The sequence below is a fragment of the Lepidochelys kempii genome, chromosome 9, assembly GCF_965140285.1.
Source record: "Lepidochelys kempii isolate rLepKem1 chromosome 9, rLepKem1.hap1, whole genome shotgun sequence".
Taxonomy (NCBI): domain Eukaryota; kingdom Metazoa; phylum Chordata; order Testudines; family Cheloniidae; genus Lepidochelys; species Lepidochelys kempii.
In genome coordinates this window covers 60,058,849-60,076,520 of record NC_136388.1, presented here as the reverse complement: position 1 = coordinate 60,076,520, position 17,672 = coordinate 60,058,849, and the positions used below count along the sequence as shown (strand labels likewise).

The 17,672-nt window shown below is 49.6% G+C and overlaps 1 protein-coding gene across 5 annotated transcripts in view; it reads right to left on the bottom strand.

Moving 5' to 3' along the window:
• MID2 (midline 2) overlaps positions 1 to 17,672 on the bottom strand; it is a 339,116-nt gene that overhangs the window by 299,085 nt on the left and 22,359 nt on the right. Inside the window, exon 2 of one of the 5 annotated variants that reach the window (XM_073360610.1) lies at positions 5,011 to 5,983. The exons of 3 other annotated variants lie outside the window; for them this stretch is intronic. The gene's annotated coding sequence lies outside the window, so the exon portion shown is untranslated. Of the gene's footprint in view, positions 1 to 5,010; positions 7,161 to 17,672 lie in introns of those variants that run through there. One more of the 5 variants, XM_073360613.2, reaches the window with a different exon arrangement.

Sequence of the window (17,672 nt, the reverse complement as noted above, 5' to 3'; positions counted from 1 at the left end):
TGTGATGATGCACACAGGTTATTGGACAGTGGAGACATCCAGGGGGAGGAGGCCCTAGTCACACTGGACCTTCCACGGTCAGAACCGGAGATGCAGGGGCCTATGCCAGTAGCCGAGGGATCCTCAAAGGAAACCTCTCCATCCGTCGCCCAAGAAGATGTCCTGCCTACCCCTGCAACAGAAATTCTCAATAGATGAGACAGGGTAATAAGACCAATAAAACGGTTAACTTATGAGGCACCTGAGGTGACTAGTGAGAAGCCAATACACTTAGCACACAGGCTTGTGAAAGCTGAAGTGGGCTTTCTGAGGCCCTTTGGAGGGAACCAGTGAATGGTATAATAGGGAGTATGATTCGTCGGGACAACAAATTCTCGGCTGGGGGGAGGATGTAAGCAGAGTCAGGATGAGCTCTACCCTGACATCTGGTGGCGAGTCATGGTGGGTTGTGGAAAAGAACTTCAGGAGCTGATCTCATTTGCATAGGCACACCCACCCTGCCTAGATGGTCACTTTGGCTGCTGTAGGAGCCCCAGTTTCTCTGTTATTGGGGCAGGAATAAACTGTTATCCTGATTATGTGACTCAAGGACAGTGAACTGTATGTGGCCTTTTGTTATGATGGAGGGACTCACCATCAAATAAGCAGCACTTGCTAGGTAAGGGTCATGGGCTCCAAAACCCAGTGAAGGGAGAGAGGCTGGGGACAGGTATTAATACTTGGTGGCATGGGCCCCTTGGTGAGGGCTTATATGCTAATTGCACTTCCTCCTCCCTCCACTGTGGAATATCAGAGCTAAGTTTGATTCCATTAGGAGTCTAGTTACAGGCTGCTGAGCTCACTTTGGGCCAATGGTGCACCAGCACTGAGGTTCCCCTACTACAAGCTGAAATCACTGAGTGTTGTGTTAAGTAGTGGGGGAGCCTGAAGATATATCACGGAGCAGTCTGCGGGACAGCTGGCAGAGCAGAGCCCCATGGAGAGATGGGGCAATCAGCTTTGGACCATGAAAGGTGCCCCTTAACCCCCCAACCCCATCTCCACCCAGGTTGGGAGGTAAACTTTTGAACTCTGGGGCTGCCCTGATCAGGGACAGAGACTTTTGGGTTGCTGGACTCAAGAACTGAAGGGAAAGGACAGACCCCAATTTGCTTGGGGTGGGTTTTTTGCTCATGAGTTGTGTTATGAATGCCGTTGGTGGTGTTTCCCCAACATAATGCCACATTGTTTCTCTCTGCTATTAAAAGGCTTTTTGCTACACTCAGACTCTGTGCTTGCGAGAGGAGAAGTACTGCCTCTTGGAGGCGCTCAGCGGGGGTGGTGTATATTTGTCCCAGGTCACTGGGTGGGGACTCAAGCCAGTTTTGCATTGTGTTATTGGAATGGATCCCCTAGATACTGAACCCGGCCCTTGCCTTGTTGCTGCCAACTCTGACAGGCAGAAGGGTTACACTAGCATGGTGTGGTAAAGTATCCTACCATGGAGGAGAGAATAAGGTTGCTCTCCCCAGAAACCTTTTGCAAAGCCTTTGAGAGTACCTCCAGGAGAGCTTTATGGAGATGTCCCTGGAGGATTTCCGCTCCATCCCCAGGCAAGTTAACAGACTTTTCCAGTAGCTGTACTGGCCGTGAATGCCAGGGCAAATTAATCATTAAACACACTTGCTTTTAAACCATGTATTATATTTAAAATGGTACACTCACCATAGGTCCCTTCTCCTGCTTGTTTGGGTTGGGAGGGTATTTCAGTCAGGGTGATAAAAAGATCCTGGCTGTTGGGGAGAACGGTGTGCTGTGTGCTCTCCTCAAGCTCGTCCTCCTCCTCATCTTCCCCATCCACAAAATCCTCAGGCACAGCAGAGAGTACCCCATCATCAGAGTCCACGGACAGTGCTGGGGTAGTGGTGGTGGCTCCCCCTCGAATTGTATGCAGCTCAGCATAGAAGCGGCATGTCTGGGGCTCTGTCCTGCAGTGTCCGTTTGATTCTTCGGTTTTCTGGTTCGCTTGTCTGAGCTCCTTAAGTTTCACACAGCACTGTGTTGTGTCCCTGCTGTAGCCTCTGTCCATCATGTCCTTGGAGATTTTTTGAAATGTTTTAGCATTTCGTCTTTTGGAACGTAGTTCTGATAGCACGGATTTGTCTCCCCATACAGCTATCAGATCCAGTACCTCCCGTTCAGTCCATGCTGGAGCTCTTTTTTGATTCTGGAATTGCACGGTCACCTGTGCTGATGAGCTCGCCGGGCGAAACAGGAAATGAGATTCAAAAGTTCCCGGGGCTTTTCCTGTACACCTGGCCAGTGCATCCAAGTTCAGAGTGCTGTCCAGAGCAGTCACAATGGTGCACTGTGGGATAGCTCCCGGAGGCCAATACCATCAAATTGCATCCACACTAATACTAGTTCGAAATGGCGATGTCGATTTCAGTGCTAATCCCCTCGTCGGGGAGGAGTACAGAAATTGATTTTAAGAGCCCTTTATGACGACAAAAATGGCTTTGTTATGTGGACGGGTGCAGGGTTAAATTGATTTAATGCTGCTAAATTCGACAAACTCGTAGTGTAGACCAGGCCTAAATCATGTCTGATTGTGACATCTGGCCACTTAACATGTGAGCCGCCACCTATTATTGCTGTTTTATTAGACTTAGTTGCCTCTTTAAACTCCCTCAGCACTAAACTCCCTCAGCATCCTTTCCATGATCAAGAGGTCAGCAATATAACTCTGGTAGTACCTTTGTATTCTGGTGACTCTGGATACAAACTGTTACCTATTTCTCAGTATGGCTCTCTCCACTTAGAAGTTCTAGTTCATTAGAGTCTATGAAAGCTTCCAGGTAAATGATGCCCTCCCACCTCTAGGATCTCAGCTGTCCTTGGTGGGTAATTCAGAGCCAGGTTTAGCACACTGACTTGCTGTCCTCACTATCCCATGGATCTTTGTCATTCCACCAGGTCTCAGTGATCCCCTTCATCTCAGGCTCCTTTTCCATTGCCCGGCATTTGAGTTCACCCACTTTGAGACACTAGCTTCTTGTGTTGCTCTATAGATTTTTACTGTTATATTTTTGGCCATGTGTATTTTTCATTTAGTTTCTTTAGCTAACACCTTAATCCTATTCAGAATTTACCTCTGATCTCAATCTGTCCCTGCCCCAGTTTATCTATAATTTCTGTTCTGTCCTTTCCCAGCTACGGAGAGACCTTTGTGTTATAAACATCCCTAGCAGAGATCTTTCTCCAACATGAATGCTCCTTATCCCCTCCCACTAGAATAAATAACCCCCCAAAACCATGTTAGCTGGGCACATCAGCTGTCTGGCTCTCCTTTGGGTAAGTGTGGAACTCTGTTCCCCTTCCAAATAGACTCTGCGCTCCCCCAAAAGTTCCCCACGGCCTGACGTAAAACCCTCCTTTCAGTCACCCTCACCTGGGCTCTGAGATGCCCTCTGGTCTTGCTGGCCATGTGTGTGGAACTGGAGGCATTCCAGGGAAAGCTGCCACAGAGCCCTCTCTTTCCTAGCAATCTAAACATAGCTTCCAGGACCTGTCTCTTACACCTCCCTATCCATGCGAGGAGACCCGGGCTCCTCCCTTGCCACACCTGTCTGGCAATCTGTCTCAGTGCCTTGCAAGATGTGACACTGTGCTGCCCGTAGGTGAGCAACCACCATCCGCGTTCCTAATGATAGAACCCACTACTGGCACAGTGCGTGTACCTCTCACAACCATGGCTCCAAGCGCTGGAGATACCCCCTCCAAGCATGATCAAAGACCGGGCTCTACCTCTTCCATAACAAGGTGCCAACTCAGGGGGGTGTCCCTCCTTCCATATTACCTTGGCCCCCTGAGATCATAACACCAGTTTCCTCAACAGGAGGGTGGGACCAGGCCGTTCTGATATCACACGTTTATTAATCCTATCTCTGCTCCTTTGATTCTTCAGCTCTGGCTTCCCAGTGCTGCCCCTGCAGTCAGAGCGCCTAGGGCCACTTGCCCCAGTGCACACATCCATCCCTGGGCCACCAGGCAAGCTGCCTTGCAACCTACACTCTGTAGCAGTTGCTCTTATTTTTTTCACTGCAAGTAGAGAGCCATGTGCGCTTTAGTTTCCCCGAATGACTGACCGAGAAGGACAAGTCTCTGACAGAACAGGACAAGTGGCTTGTTTTGTTTTGTTCTTTCCAGATAACATCTCTGCTTTACTGAGCAGCTCTGTGTGCATCCCTGCCGTCTAACAACACAGCAACATTTTTAGGCTTCTCCATATGCAAAATACCTGTCACCCCATCAAAGGTCATGACCTAGAAGTTATACTCTCTATATTTGTGCCTCGCCCAGAATTCTCTCAGTCCACAATGCTCTGCAGTCCTTTCTCCTTCCATCGTACCAGAGTTAAGCATTTCCTATCAGTCTAAACAGATAATACTATTTAATCAATTGATTAAGGTATTTGTCCTGACAGTGAAATGAAACCTTTCCCTCTGCAGCTAAGCATTTCCTATCAGTCTAAACAGATACTACTATTTAATCAATTGATTAAGGTATTTGTCCTGACAGTGAAATGAAACCTTTCCCTCTGCAGCAATCTCCTACTCACCCAGTGTGAAATGAAGAGTCATAGTCCTCTGGGTTGGAAAATTTGCAGTGGGGAAGGATCATGCCAATAACAGGTGTTGCCTAATGTTTAACCATCAGCTGCTATTATTCTATTTGCTTAGTCTGATTGGATTAGGATGTACTTGGGAGCAAAAACTATGGGGTTTTTTTTTAAGCAGGCTCCCTAATGCACCATACACCAGATATGTCACTTAGAAAACTGGTGAGCTATATAGCCAGCCCTGTTCTGCAAGAATCTGAAGCCAAGCCACCCTTTGTGATAGCCATGAGTGGTAGGTTCACAGTGCACTTGTTAGATTTTACAGAAATCTGTAAACTGTCCAAAGGCGCTAGCATCCATGAGCAGCAGTCCATGAGAACAGAATGCTACGTGACAGAGGTTACCTGTACCTGAGGTTCTTGGTGATGGTGACTGCATGGTAAGGGCTCAACCTTCAGATCAGTCCACTGGATGCAGCCGAGCTGCAGAAACCGCAGAGGAGCCATCTGCAGCACCTCAATCCTGGGGCAATCTGAGCAGTGCAGGGCTGCTCTAAAAAAAACCAAAAAAAATCACCCAAACAGCAATGACCCCCAAAGGGAGACCTGTCAGCCAGGGATTTCTAGAATCATAGAAGATTAGGATTGGAAGAGACCTCAGGAGGTCATCTAGTCCACCCCCTGCTCAAAGCAGGACCAACACCAACTAAATCATCCCAGCCAGGGTTTTGTCAACCCGGGCCTTAAAAACCTCTAAGGACGGAGATTCCACCACCTCCCTAGGTAACCCGTTCCAGTGCTTCACCATCCTCCTAATGAAATAGTGTTTCCTAATATCCAACCTACACCTCCCGCACTGCAACTTGAGACCATCGCTTCTTGTTCGGTCATCTGCCACCACTGAGAACAGCCTAGCTCCATCCCCTTTGGAACCCCGCTTCAGGTAGTTGAAAGCTGCTGTCAAATCCCCCCTCACTCTTCTCTTCTGAAGAGAAGAGTTCCCTACGCCCAGTTCCCTCAGCCTCTCTTCATAAGTCATGTGCCCCAGCCCCCTAATCTTTTCATTGCCCTCCCCTGGACTCTCTCCAATTTATCCATTCTTAATATCCTAATATCCATTCCTAATATCTGATTTGTGTCCATTTATCCTTTTACGTAGGGACTGTGCAGTTTGGCCGACGTACATAGCAGAGGTGCGCTGCTGGCACATGATGGCGTATATTACATTGGTGGACGTGCAGGTGAATGAACCAGTGATGGTGTGGCTGATCTGATTGGTCTTGTGATGGTGTCGCTGGTGTAGCTATGTGGGCAGAGTTGGCATCGAGGTTTGTTGCATGGATTGGTTCCTGAGTTACAGTTACTATGGTGCGGTGTGTAGTTGCTGGTGAATAAATAAATGGACACAAATCAGATATTAGGAATGGCAATATACAAAAACCTGTAGGAGAATGCTTCAACCTCCCTGGACACACAAGAGCAGATTTAAAGGTAGCCATCCTGCAGCAAAAAAACTTCAGGACCAGACTTCAAAGAGAAACTGCTGAACTTTAGTTCATTTGCAAGTCTGACACCATCAGCTCAGGATTAAACAAAGACTTGCCAGCTACAAAAGCAGTTTCTCCTCCCTTGGTGTTCACACCTCAACTGCTAGAAGAGGGCCTCATCCTCCCTGACTGAACTAACCTTGTTATCCCTAGCCTGATTCTTGCTTGCATATTTATACCTGCCTCTGGAAATTTCCACTACATGCATCCGACGAGGTGGGTATTCACCCACGAAAGCTTATGCTCCAATACATCTGTTAGTCTATAAGGTGCCGTAGGACTCTTTGCCACTTTTACAGTTTCTAGTAGCACCCATAAATACTCCACACTACACAAATAAAGGATAACACGCTTCCCTGGCCCCACAAAATTTGCATACTCCCCACACAGGCAATGCTGAGAGAGCCAAGGAGCCTGTTTGAATCTCCAACAGAATCCAATGTCTAGGGCTTGTTTAGTGCAATATGCTGCGTGTGTGCGCACAGGGTGTTAACCCCTGCTTACCATTGCTTAGCTGATTTGTGTCATGTGTGCAGAAAAAGCAATCAAAGTGGCCTAAAAGCACCTCTGTAGCCACTCACTGACTGAGTAGGTCACCCCAACCCCCAGTGCCTGGAGGGCTTTGATAGCTGCAGCTCCCACAGCTGTACACACCAGCTGTGAAAATCTTCACCTTCTGCTTCCTGAATAGGCCTGTGGAATGCAGGACCATAAAAGGGGGCAGAGCATCTCTTGCCTGATTCTCAGAATTCAGCAGGGGCGCAAGCGCATCATTGTTTCTCATTTGCCTCCTTTGATTTCTAATTAGGGAAGCATCCATTCCGGCTCTGAGCACTCTAGCAATTACTAAACCACAAGCCAGGAAACATCAGCCTCCGATCTCTTCCCTGTTCAATGATCAGCCAGTCAACAAAACCCAGAGCAAAACATCCCCACTGCACCAGGCTCCAACCCCCTCAAACTGGTCAGCAGCGCAAGCTGCGCACCTGGGAGGTCTGCAAGCCACAGGGGAGAGGGAATGCATACCAAAGCCTTGATCTCTTCATGGAAGATAACCAGCCAGCCAAGCCCTGTTTAAATCCTGGTAGCTCCAGTCACCATGGCAGGATGGAACAAACAGGGTGACAATCACACATTCTTGTCCCAAACCCCTTTAGGTTGTAAGACGTTGGTTCTGGCCCATGAACTCTGCACCAATGCGGAGAACGGGTATCACATGCTCGCAGTGGGACAAATCAATTTCCCCCTAATATTTAAGCTAAACTCCTCCTCCCTTCACTACCAGCCCCTGCTTCTCATCCCATCCTCCAACACTGGGGGCTTGGCTACACTTGCGAGTTACAGTGCATTAAAGGAGACCCAGGTGCACTAGCTCACTACCCTACCACACTGGCAAGGCACATAGAGGGCTCTGACTCCGCAGCTGGTCCGCTCCTGGTACTCCACCTCAGTGAGTGGATAACGTTTTGTGCATCCCCACTGGAGCACTGGGGCACCAGTGTGGACGCCCTGGTCTGTTATCGCACTCTGATCGGCCTCCAGAAGTGTCCCACAATGCCTATTCTAGCCACTCTGGTCATCACTTTGAACTCTACTGCCCTGCCCTCAGGTGACCAACCATCATATCTGCCCTTTAAATTCTCTGCGAATTTTGAAAATCCCCTTCCTGTTTGCTCAGCCAGGCATGGAGTGCTCTCAGCGAATCTTTCCAGGTGACCATGCCTCCACACACCAGGCAATCCCCAGGATGGAGCAATGGCAAGGTGCTGGACCTCATCAGTGTTTGGGGGGAGGAAGCTGTCCAGTCCCAGCTGTGCTCCAGCCATAGGAATTATGATACCTTCGGGCAGATATCAAGGGACATGATGGAAAGGGGCCATGACCGGGACACACTCCAGTGCAGGATTAAAGTGAAGGAGCTGCAGAATGCCTACCACAAAGCCCGCAAGGCAAACAGCCACTTCAGTGCTGCTCCTGTGACCTGCCGTTTCTACAAAGAGTTGGACGCAATACTTGGGGCCAACCCCACCTCCACTCCGAGTATCACCACGGACACTTCAGAGCCCAGTTCAACAAGGCGGGAGGAGGAGGAGGAGGAGCAGCAGCAAAGTGGGAGCGAGAGTGCTGAGGCGGAGGAAGACACCCCAGAATCCATAGATGCATGCAGCCAGGAACTGTTCTCAAGCCAGGAGGAAGGTAGCCAGTCGCGACGGCCGGTACTTGGGGAAGGACAAACACCAGAGGAGGTTCCCAGTAAGCCGCTTTTATTTTGGGAAGGAAGTTATTCGGTATGGGCTCCTGGGGTGAGGACGGTATGGGCTGCATGCATGGCTAGATGCGAAATAGGGCATTGATGTGCTCTCTCACATCGCGGTAATCGGCCTCAGTGATCTCTTCAAAGGTCTCATCCAGAACTTAGGCAATGCGCTTGCGCAGGTTTCTCAGGAGAGCCACTGTGTTCCTTGTCCCAGTCAGGCTAACTTGTCCGCCACTGTGCCAAGAGGGGCAGAGTGGACCATTGCTGCACACAGGCAAGGTGCATATGGGCCAGGGCGGAATCCGCATTGCAGTAGAAGACCCTCCCTTGCTTCCCAGGTCACCCTCAGCAGCGAGATATCTTCCAGGATGAACTCCTGTGGAAAATGTGGGGACAGTGTTCAGTATAGGGGCCCCCTGCCACTGTTGGCTCTCCCCAAGACACAGAAACCCAGAGGACAGTACAGCCGTGAAACAATCAGTCACGCTTGACCCTGTGATTACTCACCATTTTGGGGCTCCCGTGGGTTATGTGCGCTCACTTTGGGACAGGCAAATTATGCTATTGCATAGACTGTGCTTGCCCTTAAGTACAGGGGAATCATTGCTCTATCTGATGTGAACAATGCTGCCTCTGTTAAGTGTTGCATTTTGCCTTTACAGAGGCAACCTTGACATCTCAGCTGTCCATGTTATCACTGGCTGAAAGACTCCAAAGAATCAGAAAGAGGCCACGTAGAAGCAAGGAAGACATGTTGCATGAAGTCATGCAGCATTCAAGTAATGAAAATTGAAAAGTGCAGGAGTGGCGGAACAGTGAAAGGAGGATCTGCCAGCAGAATGAGGAGCGCCGGCACAAAAGCGTGGTGCTCCGGCAGCAAAGCACGGATCGGCAGATAAGCATAATGGAGCACCAAGCGGACTCGATCCAGGCGCTCGTAGCCATGCAGGCGGAGCACTACCGTGCCTGAGCCCCCCTGCAGCTCTGGTCCCAAAACTCTTTCCCTTGTGCCCCCATATCATCTCCAACCCACTTTCCCCAACATCCGGGTTCTTAACTGCCACCAACTGCCTCCAACACCTGTAGCTTCACCACCCAGCCCTGGAAACTATGAGCCTTACCTACTGCACTCAACCCCCATCACCATGCAGTATAGCCATCCTGAAGTGCAGCACTCATTGCACAGCACTCCAGACAGGAAGGCCGAGTATGATAACAGGACATACGCAAATCTGTGATTGTATCATTCCCCATCCCACCCCCTTGCCCTTTCTGTTTCCCAAGCAGTTGTGTTTCTTTTCAATAAATGGATTTTTTGGCTTTGAAAACATTCTTTATTATTGCATGAAGTAAAAGATACCTTAGCCCAGGAAAGAAACAGGCACTGCAAGTCAGCATAGCAAAACACAGATTCCTACTAACATTAGAACCATTGCACTTCACTCCCGTGCAGGGAACCAGACATTACTGGTGGCTTTCAGCCTCAAATTGCTCCCTCAAGGCATCCCTAATCCTTGCAGCCCCGTGCTGGGCCCCTCTAATAGCCCTGCTCTCTGGCTGTTCAAATTCAGCCTCCAGGTGTTGAACCTCCGAGTTCCATGCCTGAGTGAATCGTTCACCCTTCCCTTCACAAATATTATGGAGGGTACAGCATGCAGGTATAACCATGGGCATGCTGTCATCGGCCAGGTCCAGCTTCCCATACAGAGAGTGCCAGCGGCCCTTTAAACGGCCAAAAGCACACTCCACAGTCATTCTGCACCTACTCAGCCTGTTGTTGAACTGCTCCTTGCTGTTGTCAAGGCTCCCTGAGTAGGGTTTCATGAGCCATGGCATTAAAGGGTAAGCAGGGTCTCCAAAGATCACAATGGGCATTTCGACTTCCCCTATGGTGATCTTCTGGTCTGGGAAAAAAGTCCCAGCTTGCAGCTTCCTGAACAGGCCAGTGTTCCAAAAGATGCATGCGTCATGCACCTTTCCAGGCCAGCCTGTGTTAATGTCAATGAAACGTCCACGGTGATCCACAAGCACCTGGATAACCATAGAGAAATACCCCTTCCAATTAGTGTACTCGGAGGCTAGGTGGGGTGGTGCCAGAATTGCAATGTGTGTGCCATCTATCGCCACTCCGCAGTTAGAGAAACCCATTTGTGCAAAGCCATCCACAATCTCAACCTGGAGTCACAGTTCTTCTGAGTAGGATGCGATTAATGGCCCTGCAAACTTGCATCAACACGATTACAACGGTTGATTTCCCCACTCCAAACTGGTTAGCGAACAATTGGTAGCTGTCTGGAGTTGCCAGCTTCCAGATTGCAAAAGCCACCCACTTCTCCACTGTCAAGGCAGCTCTCAATCTCCTGTCCTTGTGCCGCAGGGTGGGGGCGAGCTCCTCACACAGTCCCATGAAAGTGGCTTTTCTCATCCAAAAGCTCTGCAGCCACTGCTCGTCATCCCAGACGTGCATCACGATGTGATCCCACCACTCGGTGCTTGTTTCCCAAGCCCAAAAGCAGCACTCCACGGTGGTAAGCAAGTCTGTGAATGCCACAAGCACACTCATGTCATATGCATTACTCGAGTCAATATCATCATCGGAGTCCTCACTGTCACTTTGGATCATAAGGAATAACTCTACTGCCAAACGTGATGTGCTGGCGAGACTCATCAGCATATTCCTCGGCAGTTTGGGATCCATTCCCGCAGACCGAAAGGGAAGACAGAGCGCGCAGTACAAAAAACGTTGAAAGATGGCGCCAAATGTGGACGGAAGCACAGGGATTGTTGGGATGCGAACCGATGCATCACAGGGCCTTGGGACAGGACCCAGAATGCCCCGCATCCCCCGCCCCCTTCCCACAAGCCACAGCGCCAGAATGGGAAGAGGTACTCTGTGGGATAGCTGCCCCACTCCCAATGCCACTGCAAGTGCCGCAAATGTGGCCACGCCAGTGCGCTTGTTCCTGTCAGCGCTTTCCCTACTGAGCTCTCCGAAGGCGGGTTTAACTCAAAGCACTCTACATCTGCAAGTGTAGCCATGCCCTTGGAATGATTCCCTTCCTTCATTGCTGCCCTGAGGGCTTTTATTCCTTCCCATATCCCAGTAGATGGGATTCCACCAACAACCCAGCCTCCAGCGCGCAGCATGAAAAGCTGTGTTCAGTCACTCTGAGAGCTGAAAACCTGTTTACTTTCATGTTGGTTATGCTGGTTGCGGTGCATTCTAGTCGAGACACCAGCACTCAGCTTTCAAGAATTAAACCTGTTTTCATCAGCACCAGCAGTCACTTGGATCCAGGTCTGTTTACACTAATTAGGAAAGGGGGTTGAAAAGAACAGCTAGCAATGTGAAGCCAACAGCCATTTCTATTATGCCGCAATTTCTATGTTTCCCTATGCAGGGAGAGTTCGAGCCCTAATGCAATATAATCTTGTGTGATAGCAATTTGCTGCTGCCAATAGGAGGCAGCACTGGGAGATTACGCCTGCCCCCCAGCATACTGCTCCTCTAGGACATTCTACAGGCCATTATCCTCTGATCCCACTGAGGGCTACCAAAAGAAACTACACCATCTGCTCAAGAAACTCCCTGAAAAAGCACAGGAACAGATCTGTGCAGACACATGCCTAGAACCCCGACCAGGGATATTCTATTTGCTGCCCAAGGTGCATAAACCTGGAAATCCCCGACCAGAGGTATTCTATTTGCTACCCAAGGTGCATAAACCTGGAAATCCTGGACGCCCCATCATCTCAGACATTGGCACCTTAACAGCAGGATGTCTGGCTATGTGGACACTCTTCTCAGGCCCTACGCTACCAGCACTCCCAGCTATCTTCGAGACACCACTGACTTCCTGAGCAAACTACAATCCATCAGTGATCTTCCAGAAAACACCATCCTGGCCACTGTGGATGTGGAGGTCCTCCAAACCAACATTCCACACAAAGATGGACTACAAGCTATCCCCAATAACGTCATGGCAAACCTGGTTGCTGACCTTTGTGACTTTGTCCTCACCCACAACTATTTCAAATTTGGGGACAATATATACCTTCAAGTCAACGGCACTGCTAATGGGTACCCACATGAGCTCACAACCCTGGGTTTAGCAGGCCAATGCTCAAACCACTGAGCTATCCCTCCCCCATTCAATTCATTATAATTCGTATAGTTGTACTTTGCATGAGTGCTTGGTAGTTGGCAATTCATAACTGTAAGGTGGCTGAGGAGTACGCTTTTCTACCAAAGGGATCAAGGTGCACCCAGCCTCTGTCATGGGGTGTTGCTCTGGAGTGATGCTCTCAGCCACGAGAGTGCACAGCATCCACCACTATGGAACCGGGCTGTGGGACTCTGATTCCTTCGCAGGGACATCGTATTTTTTGTCCACCCGCTTGCACATCAGGGCCACCAAAGCGGGTTTGCCACACCATCTTAGCTGGGTCTAGGATGGCCTCGTTAATTGGGAGGGTGATTTTGGAAGGAGATGAAGCATGAGGATATCAGTGAGCTGATGGTGCGTGTCTTTAACCTCCTCCAATGGTATGTGGAGGGTGTCCGCCATACTTTTCGTGGTGATGGCGAAGTGAAGAAGAGGATATGGCCTTAGGTGTTACCTCCTCCTCTGTGTCTCCCTCCTGTTCCTCCATTTCTTGAGGCTCTGAGGCCCCTGGTGCTGTGGCTGAGGGAGCATGTCTGGGAGGTTCTTGGGCAATGCTCGGTGCCCTTGAGGCAAACTGTCTGTGCGCTGCCCAGGGGTCCCAGCACAGCAATTGCAGTGGCATAGCACCCAGTGGCAGTGCCCATGGGTGGTGCCATCTGGTGATCCATTCCCAAATCCTGTTAATAGTGGGTCCAATATGGAGCTTGGGAGGAGTATTGTGAAACTCCTTCTGGCTTGCTATCCAATCCCTCGCTTGGCATCGGAGGGGCACGGCATGATTGCGGGGAAATACCCTCAGTTGGCCATGGCTTGGTGCCATGATCTCGGTACCGAGGAGTAGAGTGTCAAGCTTCCAACACGCTCATGTCACCGGCCTGACGGAATTCCATTGGTACCGAGTGTCCCTGTGTTGGGTATGGCGAGGTCCCCATGTCCCCCCAATGCCACTGGTGATACCAATGTCAGTTTGCGTACCAGGAGCATCTTAGGGCATTCACCCTTGTGTCTCTATACTGAAGAGACAGTGCCCATGCCCAAAGGGTCTGTAGGCCTATCAATGGTACCACACACTAACAGTCGCTGTGAGGTGTAGGTGCCAGACGATCTCAGTGCTGAGGACAGCCAGCGAGATGGTGATTGCTTTTAGCTATCCCTGGGCTTGCTGAGGGAACTTCCCGCTCTCTTTTTTGACTTGTGAGAGGAATCCCTGGACCATTTCTTCAACTCACTATCCTTCAAAGTTGAAGGTTGAGGGGAAGACTCACGCCAGTCAGTGGGCTGGGGTCAGAGAGCCGCCACCATACAGATGATTTTCTGCCGGCGCTCTGTCCTTGCGGGATCCTGACAGAAGAAACACTACTGTTGGATATGGCCCTCACCGAGGCAGCGAATGCACTGGGAGCACTTGTCTGCAACCAGGAATCACCTCGCTGCAAGTGCGATACTTCTTGAAGCCCAGAGAACCGGGTTCCGCAAAAGAACAAAGTCTTTTCTTTCTTCCTTTTTCAGGCATGGCCAAATAAAGAGTCAGAAAGAAGTTAGATGGTTTCTAAAAGCTGAAGTTTAACAAACGAAGGGGAGAGTTAACGATCCACTAAATGACAAGTAATGGCTCCATCTCTAGCCAGGGGCAGTTGAGAAGGAACTCAGGGGGGTTAGCCTGCACTGGCTAGCCTTGTGGCACAGCACAGGCGAGACAACTCATATGCGGGCCCAACGGACACTGCTTCTGAAGTTCTCCAATCAGCAGCACAGGGCCGCACAGTGGGGCAACCAAAGGGACACCACTCGAAGAAGAAGAGGATCTGCTTTGAACGGATTTAAAATGGAGCACTATAGCAGAGTTTGAGCATTGGCCTGCTAAACCCAGGGTTGTGAGTTCAATCCTTGAGGGGGCCATTTAGGGATCTGGGGCAAAAATTGGGGATTGGTCCTGCTTTGAGCAGAGGGTTGGACTAGATGACCTCCTGAGGTCCCTTCCAACCCTGATATTCTATGATTGCTTATTCAGAGAGCAATGGCTCTTTATGCCACAATGAAATCAATGTGCCCATGGCTGTCATTGTAACGAAGGCAAAACTGTAACATGAACAACACTTAAACAAGCACCCAAATGTTTTAATAAATACAAACATTTTAAGAATCAATTCAGCAGGGCTGGCTCAGGCCAATTCATATGCCTGTCTGCTGGTAGAAGAAGCGACCCAAGGGCAGCAGCGAAGTGCAGCTATTTCCGGATGAGGATCCCCAACCCCACTGCATGACTGGCACCGTGCTCAGAAATGCAAATTCCCATCCATGAATTGGGCCTTTCATGGGAACAGCAGCAGCAAATACTCAGGACCTACGCGGCACTTTTAACTGAGGGTCACATCTCACTTTGCAATGGTAAGTAAGGCCCATTATCTTATTCTCGAGGGGGGAAACTGAGGCACAGTACGGGCAGTCGGCTTGCCCAGGGTCACATAGGCCAAGTCCGTGTCAGAAGTCAGCTCTCCAATGCCCCACACATGCATACACCTCCCAGCTTTCCTACATTTCTTCCCCCTTTTCCCCACCCAATAACTTAGCAAGTTTCAGAAGCTCGGCACAGCCGACCTATCTCCACGTGGCCAGCAAACCTGCTGGTATGCAACAGTACAGTGACAGCAGCGGGGCTGGGGTTAACTGGTTATTTACGATGAAAGCAGCTGATATTCTGTGACGACCCCTTGCTTGTAGGCACAAGGGTGAGTGTTCCCAGGAGGATGCTGCATGAAGTTAAAGAAGCCATGAGGCCTCTTGTCTGCACAGGGCAAACACAGGAAGAACCCTGTACAGTGAGCGGACTGCAGTCTGTAATGCTTGTATCCTCACATGCTCCCAATGCGCAAGGCAGTGCTAGCATCCTCAAGGAACTGGGCCCAGACAGGCTAAAGGACTTGACCAACGTCACACAGAGAGTCTGTGGCAGAGCAGGGAATGGAATCAAGTCTCCCAAGTCCCAGGCTAGTGCCCGGACCACTGGACCATCCTTTCAACACAGATCCCTTCTCCACCCCAGCCCTGCTTAGTGTACCCACTTAGGGCTCTTACAGGTATTTTAGTGCCTAACTCCAGACTCCTAAGGTGCAGGAGTTTCCCTTTGGAAGGAAAGAGTGAGCACTGACAGGGCAGCACTGCAGCTCTCAGTGCTTCAGCCTGCTTCTCCGTGCTGGGCCTACGAGGGTGCCAGCAGCTCCTTTGCAAAATTACAGACAAATGCACTACAAGTAACTGCACATTAATCCCGCTGACCTTTAAACATTGCGATCACAAAGGAAAAGCGTACTTTGGAGGGAACGAGCGGGTCATGCTCAGAGATCTGGGGAGAGTCAAACAGCCTGCTCCAGCACTCTCAGCATGGGCTTTACACCTCCTGAGTTATTAACATAGAGACAGGCAGGCTTCCGCTGGAACACTCGCCTCGCCAGCCATGCCCGATTGTCAGAACCCTACAGGGCAAGCGAACCTCCTTTTTATATTTGTTCATCAGGCCGCTTCATGGCAGCCATTCGTCTCCCGGACAGGAACGGAACACAAACAAATCACAGCTTTACTAGCTCCACTTCGCTGAAGGGACTCCTGCAAACACAGCGTGTAAATCAACCAGAGGAGCAGCACACTGGAGTTTAGAACTGATTGGAGACCAGAGCTTTAAAAAATCATTTAAAAAGTGGTTATACCAAGGCAGAGTTAAGATGATGGCTTGGGAGAAATCGCATCTCGCTGCTGCCAAAACCCAAAAGGCAGATGGAGTCAAAGAGAGTAAGTGCCCCAAGAGGCAGGGCAAGAGGGGTAAGTGGGGCAATCAGCAGCCAGAACTGCACACCCCACTCCCTGGGGCAGCATGAGCTGACAGGGGCTTGAAGGGTATCTACTGGGGGGAGGGGCAAAACAGAACTGCTGGCCACTGAAAGGGCTCCAGGTCCATTTCCAGGGCACCATGGCAGCTCAGTCAATGAGCCAATCAGCCGCACAGGGCTTCCCTGGGGACATCACAAGGAAAAGGAGTACAGTTGCTCCAGTGTAACAAACCCACAGCTGGCAGCACAGACTGAGCACGAGATGGAGGAACGCAAGTACTGCGCGGTCTGCAATACCTCCCATCGGGAGAGGCCCAAAGCACACTATACACCCCAAGGATGACCCTTCCTTTTAGAACCGAGTGATGGCTGCAAAGCATCAGCACTCCAAGGCAAGGAAGTGGAGAGTTAAAGGCACCACACCTGTGATCCTACTGGCAACGACACACACGTTATTGTGATCAGAAATGTAAAGTTCATTGCAACACAAACACCTTAACTCTGACCTACACAATGTTTGCGTGCGGGGCAGGGTGGGGGGGTGTCTTAAAGTATTTGTGGTGTTCTGTTGTTAATAATTTGTGTTATCATAACACCTGAGAGCCCCAGTCACAGACCTGGGTATCTAATTTCTTTAAGGGATCCTATTACATAGGAAATGCAATATTTTAATGCAACGCTTATAATTGAGGTTTCATGAGAATAATCTATACTTAGATGGTTTAAACAGGAAGAGTCTAACACTATGCATTTATGGCAGAATGATGGGATTTTGTAGACAGGCTCTTCAGGCTGATCAATACTCATGGCAGCATCATTATTGCATATAAAACAGGAGTCACGCAGCAATGACTCAAGCTCATCAATTTTGCTTTCCAGAAGATTTGGCATTGTAATTAGATCTTGTGATCACTAGTGAAAGAACAGCATTTATGAGAGGTCAGAGTTAAGGGGACTGCATTTTGAAGAACTTCAAATTTTGTACACTCAACTGTAAGGCTGTTTGCGCTATTCTGTGGGCAGTATGAGATTTATGATCTCTTCATCACTCTGCTTTCCAATACCTGGGCTTTGGAAGTGAGGGAATGGGTAAGTAAAACATGATCAAGAAGTGATTGTAACTGTCTGGGTTTTTTTAAATGAAGTTATTGTTTATTATCAAATTTCCCTTTTGTGCGTGTGAGTGCGCACGTGCAGTTAAGTAAAGTCTCAGTGGGTCAGGTGAGTCCTCAAACTTCTAAATTAGACTGAAGAAGAGAGGCATTGCGAAGTTAAGACT